Source organism: Camellia sinensis, chromosome 2 (assembly GCF_055761805.1).
Source record: "Camellia sinensis isolate YWXY chromosome 2, ASM5576180v1, whole genome shotgun sequence".
NCBI classification, from domain to species: Eukaryota; Viridiplantae; Streptophyta; class Magnoliopsida; order Ericales; family Theaceae; genus Camellia; species Camellia sinensis.
In genome coordinates, this window is record NC_138962.1 from 231,209,476 (window position 1) to 231,215,749 (window position 6,274).

A 6,274-nucleotide genomic window follows, 5' to 3' on the forward strand; every position below is an offset into this window, starting at 1 on the left:
TGGGTGTGACAGTAAGTGGGGGGTCACAACAAAGGGGGTTGCAAAAAGGTTTTAGCGATGGCATGACACCGTCGCCTTTTTTTTGCGACGGCAAAATGCCTTTTTTGCGACGAAAAAATTCTGTCTCAAATAACGCGTGAAAATCTGAATTTTTTTGAGACGGTATTGTGTTGCCGTCGCTAAAAGGGGTTTTTGCGACGGCAAAAAATACTGTCGGTAAAAGTTTATTTGAGACAGCACCTGAGCCGTCGCTAAAGGACTATTGGCGACGGTAATAACACCGTCGCTAAAGGCCTTACTTGTCAACCAATTCCCTATCTTTTGCGACAGTAAAGGTGCCGTCACAAAAAATCCTGGTTCAATTTTCTTTTTGAGACGGTGTGTGTTGCCGTCTCCAAAAAAAAAAAAAACTGTATTAAAATTAATAAAAATATGAAAATAATCTGTATTAAATGAAAAATAACTAAAAAAAACCCAATAATTACATAATAATATAAATACATACATAAACAAAAGTTAGCACATAATGAAAATTCATAATGTTGTTTCATTCATAACAATACATAAATAGAAATTCATAACAATAAAAATTATCCCATTACATAATGTCGCATAATACATATATAATATTGTTCACAAATCTAAATAACGTAAATCAAAACCAAAAGTTTTCGTCTTGATTCTTCCGTGGGTTACAAAAATAAAAGTTATAATCTTTACACGCCCGCATTCCACAAGAAGCAAACTGCTACTCAGGAAATATTTGAAAATAACAAAATAAAAAAAATTAATGACAATATAATGGTGTTAATATTTTAATTACAGAAAAACATAAAAAATTAACTACTATATAATTACAAAGATGAACAGAATAAGATGCAATGATCTGATGGTCATACAAATATGAAAACAGATTTCTATTAAACACCATAGACAAGGTATTCCGTTTATTTATTCCAACTCACGAACTGTAATGAGATAATCATCATAAAATGCATATGAATACAGACGTGTTGTAAATTTATTGTAAACCATTCTGAACTCCAAATAATAATTTCGATAGCTTAAGTAGCCTATAAAAATAGTGTAGTTTCTCAAAATTATTTGTTCATAATAGAAAAAGAAACATAGCAAACTTACTTCCATGCGATATCCTGCTCTCAATGCGCACATTGAATGAAAAGAAGTGGCACACTTGTAACACTGAGTGCAAGAACCACGAGTCTGCTTGCAAATAACACATGGCTGTAGTTCAAACAAATGTATCACGTTTAGAATAGAAGGTAAGAAACATGAGGGCATATCACCAGATGTATTTCACAGTTTTTTTTTTTCAGCCTCCTATGTAGATTCACACAACAAACACTGTACATGCATGAGCCATCATATTCAAAAAAATAATAGTGGGTCCATTTCTTTTCTAAATATGGTGGATCCTAGATGTACAATTGCCATTTTTTGTGTGGATTCATGTAGAGGAGGTGAAAAAACCAAAGACATAACATTAAGGGCAACTTGTTCCACTAAATAGCAATTATACATATATCATCTAACATATACTCTAAAATCAGAAGCATATATACTTCCAAGAAGTTGGAGTGCCTGTCACACACTGACACTCGTCAAACACTCTGTGTCCTACTATTTTTTTCAAAAAATTGACCCAGGCACACTTTAGACACCTAGGTGGACACACACATAATAAGTTTGAAAAAATAAATTTGGATACAACATAAATTTATACATATTAATCCCTCATACTTTAAACCTAAAAAATTAATGTTTATCATCTTTGAATGAAAATCATATATATGAAAAATAATACAAATATATCTTTTGCATGTGTCCCTCACATGCCATGTCTTCTATTTTTTCAAAATTATCATGCTAGTGTGTCCATGCCCAAGTAACTAATTCGTCAAAGATCGAGAGCACCATGACAGCATCTATATTATATAATTTTATATATCATATTATTTTTTTAAAAAATAATTTATTTAAGTATTGTTATATTTTAATATAATTAAGATTATATTAGTAATTATTTGCATAATTTTTTAGTCATATAATTTTTATACTAAATATCTAGATGCTTTTACTAGCTGATTCAGTACTTAATGTTTTGTAAGTTCAACAATATCAAGATACTTAATCAAATAACAAAAAATGGAGTCAAGTGGTGCAGTAGAAGCTTCTCTTAATTCATAAAAGTGACAGGTTCAAATTCAAATCCTTCAAAAAGCGTTGTTGTTTTATTATTATACACGGAGACACAACGAGCCAGCAAGGTGATGGAGGATACTAGGTGAGCATGGTACACTAGTAGTTTGTGTGTTATTCAATTATTGGCTAATCCATGAGTGGCTGGGGGAATTTTCAAACTGAAATTAATTGATCCACAGATTAATCATGGATTAAAACTCAATCTGTCGATTTGCATTCTAGTTCATGATTCACATCCAAACTATTTCAAACCCACTAAAACCGCATGTTTTCCTGGTATAAGAAGCACAACACTTTAACATCGTAACTTTTTTGGAAAAAAAGGACACCACGCGGATATATAATTTTATATATTTTTTTTGTCATATTTATGAATAATAATTCATTCAAAGATAATAAAAAAAATTTTAAAAAAATCTAATAATTGTATAACACTAAATTATATTCCAGCCTTGAAGCACTGCTGACAAAATTTTATCATTGTAGTGTCGGCTGCGTCACTGTGTCAGTTAGAAACACCATTTCTACAATGATTTTAAATAAGACTCATACCTTTACAAAACAATGTGATGGAATTCTAAGAAGTCCAACTGCAGGCTCCATCTTCTCAGCATCTACAAAAGCAACTTCAGGCCAGAACCAAGCACATGTGACATGGACCCACAGGGAGTCAACATCAGTTGGCTTCAAAGCTCCCCCTGCAGAAGCAGCATTCAAATCTATAAGAATCAAAAAACAGAAAATGAAACTGGGTATTTAACGCATAAATAAGGATATCAATGGGAATGCCTTTAACAGGGCAGAGTCAACACTCCTTCTCAACATTAGGAGTTTCGCATGCTCTGCAAACCCATGATGTAAAATCCTGAACATTGTTTACTCCATAGCACTCTTGATGGACTGCTATTTGACACCTGAACTCAACAAGTTAAAAATAAAATTGACTCAGATGATTCTACTAGAGTTCCTCAATCACGTGCTATCTCATCTCAGCAAATAAATTGTAATTCAAATGCATAAAATGTGATGATTAAGCATAAAGATTCATGAAGAATAGTAACACCTGTTGCAAATAACAATTTTGTCATAGTCTCAATCCTCAACCCATCTACATACACATATTCAACACAACTAAGAACAAATTTCTTAACATACATGCATACATACACAGATTCAACAAAAATTCTTAAGAACAAATTCAAACAAATTTCTTAACATACATACATACATACACAAATTTCTTAAGAACAAATTCAACAAAATCAACATGAATCTGATTAACATACATACACACAGATTCAACAAATTCCTTAAGAACAAACACACAGAGAGTGATCGATGCAGAATAAAATAAATAAAACAGATCAGATTCCAAAACAAAACCAACAAGAAGATTCCAAAACAAACAGAACAGATCTGTTGGTCCAAAACAAACAAACAGAACAGATCTGTTCGATCGGTGTAGAGATGAGAGATCAGGGAGAGAGAGAGAAAGAGGCTTACCTGTGAGTTGATCGGTGCAGAGATGCAAAACCAGAGTGTGAGACTGATGAGATGAGAGAGTGAGGGAGACAGATCAGATCAGAGAGATATCTGATATATATATGTATATATATATAAAACAAAAAAAAACAACGATCGGGGCAAGAGAGAGAGAGAGAGACAGATTGAAAGAGAGAGTTTACCTGTGAGTAGATCGGCGGTGCGATGAGATGAACAACGAGAGAGTCAGAGAGTGATCGGTGCAGATATAAAGAACAACGAAATGAGAGAGTGAGAGAGAGAGACAGTGATGAGTTGAACTTGAGATGAGACTGAGAGAGTGAGGAGACGATTAGGGTTCTAAGAGATTGGGGATTTTGGGGGCCGCGGGAATGGAAAAAAATGGGGGAACCGAGCGGGCAGGATTGGGAAAAAACATATATTTAAATAATAATAATTTTCATCATAAATGAATATTTAAATAATAAAAAATAATAATAATAATTTTCATTTTCATCATAAATGAATATTTAATGAATGAAAAATTATTATTATTATTTTTTATTTGGTAGAAGTAAGGATAATATTTTAATGAAAAATATTTTCTATTAAGAGTGATGAGTGAGAGAGAGAGAATGAGAGAAAGAGAAACAAATAGACAAAGAGAGAAAGAGATAGAGAGAGAGACAGAAAAAGAGAGGGAAACAAGAGATGAGCGATACAAAAATAGAGAAAAAGAGCGAAAAAAGATGAATGAGAGAGAGAATAGAAAAATAGAAAGATAGAGAGCAGAGAGATGGACGAGAGAAAGACAGAAAGAGAGAAAAAGGAGAAATGAGCGAGAGAGACAGAGAGAGAAGAGAGATGAGAGAGATAGAGAGAAGAGAGATGAGCGAGAAAGACAGAGAGGGAAGACAAATGGGAGGGATAGAGAGAAGAAAGATGAACGAAAGACACACAGACAGATAGACAAACAGACGGAGAAAGAAGAGTGATGGGTGAAAGAGAGAAATAGAAGAATGGTGGTAGTTGAATGGCATTTGCAGTAGTGGTAAATGTGGTAGAGAATATGGGTGAGAGAGAGATGAGTGAGAGACGAATAGAGAAAAGAGATAAAGAGACAGAGAAAGAGACAGAGATAGAGTGATGAGAAAGAAAGAGACAAAGTGGTCGCTAAAAGTGTATTTTCTTGTAGTGGATCGATAAATCGAAAGGGAGCTCAATAAATAAAGAAGAGATGAGGGAGAGAGTGAGCATGGCGAACACAGTGGGGGGAGAGAGATAGACAGACAGACAGACAGACAGACAGGCAGACAGAAAGAGAGAAGAGTGGTGAGTGAGAGAGAGAGAGAGACGGAGAGAGAAAGATAGACATAAAAAGAGAGAGAAACAAGAGATGAGCAAGAGATAAACTAAAAGATAGAGAAAGAAAGTGAAAAGAGATTAGTGAGAGAGACATAGAAAAAAAAAGAGACAGAGAGAGTGGTAGTGGTAGCGGTCATAGTTCCACCCATTGATTTAAGTATGGTTGTTTGCTTTGAGCTTTCAAATCATAATTCTACATCCATTTTTCAAAACTTAATTCAAAATATAATCATTACTTTTCAAAACTCATAATCAAACACATAGTTCAAAACTCTTTTCAAAACTTAATTCAAATCAATTTTTTAAATATTTTAAAAATATTTTAATTTTGTGAGAGACAGATAAAGAAGAGAGATAGAGAGAGACAGAGACAGAGATAGAGTGATGAGCGAGAGAGAGAGAGAGAGAGAGACAAAGTGGTTGCTAAAAGTGTATTTTCTTATAGTGGATCGATAAATCGAGAAAGAGCTCGATAAATAGAAAAGATGGGAGTAAGAGAGTGAGCAAGGCGAACATAGTGAGGGATAAATAGACAAATAGACAAGTAGACAGAGAGAGAGAAGAGTGATGAGTGAGAGAGAGACAGGGAGAGAGAGAGAGAGATAGACAGAAAAAGAGATACAGAGAGAAAGAGAGAGAGAGATAGAGAGAGAGATAGAAAAAAAGAGAGAAACAAGAGATAAGCGAGAGATAGACAGAAAAAGAGAGAAATAGAGTGAAAAGAGATGAGAGAGAAAAAAAAAAGAAATGAGAGAGATAGAGAGATGAGCGAGAGTGACAAAGAGAGAAAATAGATGAGAGAGATAGAGAGAAGAAAGATAGGCAAGAAACACAGAGAGAAAATGAGAGAGAGAAACAGACAGACAGAGAAAGAAGAGTGATGAGTGAAAGAGATAAAGAGAAGAGAGAGAGATAGAGACAAAGAGACAGGAAGATGAAAAAATGAATGAAAAGAGAAATGTTATATCAAAAGAGTAAGATGACATTGTTTTTTTTTTTTTTTTTTTTTTTTTTTTTTTTTTTTTTGCGACAGAAAAATACCGTTGAATTTATTCAAACCATTTTGTGACTGTATATATATGAAGCCATCTCAAAACCACAATCACTATGCTAGGTTAGAGTTTTCAAAAAACTCTTTTGAGAAAATTATACTTTCTTGTTTTCCGTGTTATATTGTTTTTATTGATTTTTTTAATATTTTAAG

The 6,274-nt window shown here is 33.4% G+C and overlaps 1 long non-coding RNA gene across 1 annotated transcript; it reads right to left on the reverse strand.

Moving 5' to 3' along the window:
* Window positions 1-524: 524 nt before the first annotated feature.
* On the reverse strand, window positions 525-6,274 carry LOC114280303 (uncharacterized). The gene is made up of 5 exons (XR_014362807.1): window positions 3,909-6,274; window positions 3,727-3,769; window positions 2,776-2,921; window positions 1,141-1,245; window positions 525-745 (listed from the first exon to the last, which is right to left on the reverse strand). It is a non-coding gene; the product is annotated as an uncharacterized LOC114280303 (long non-coding RNA).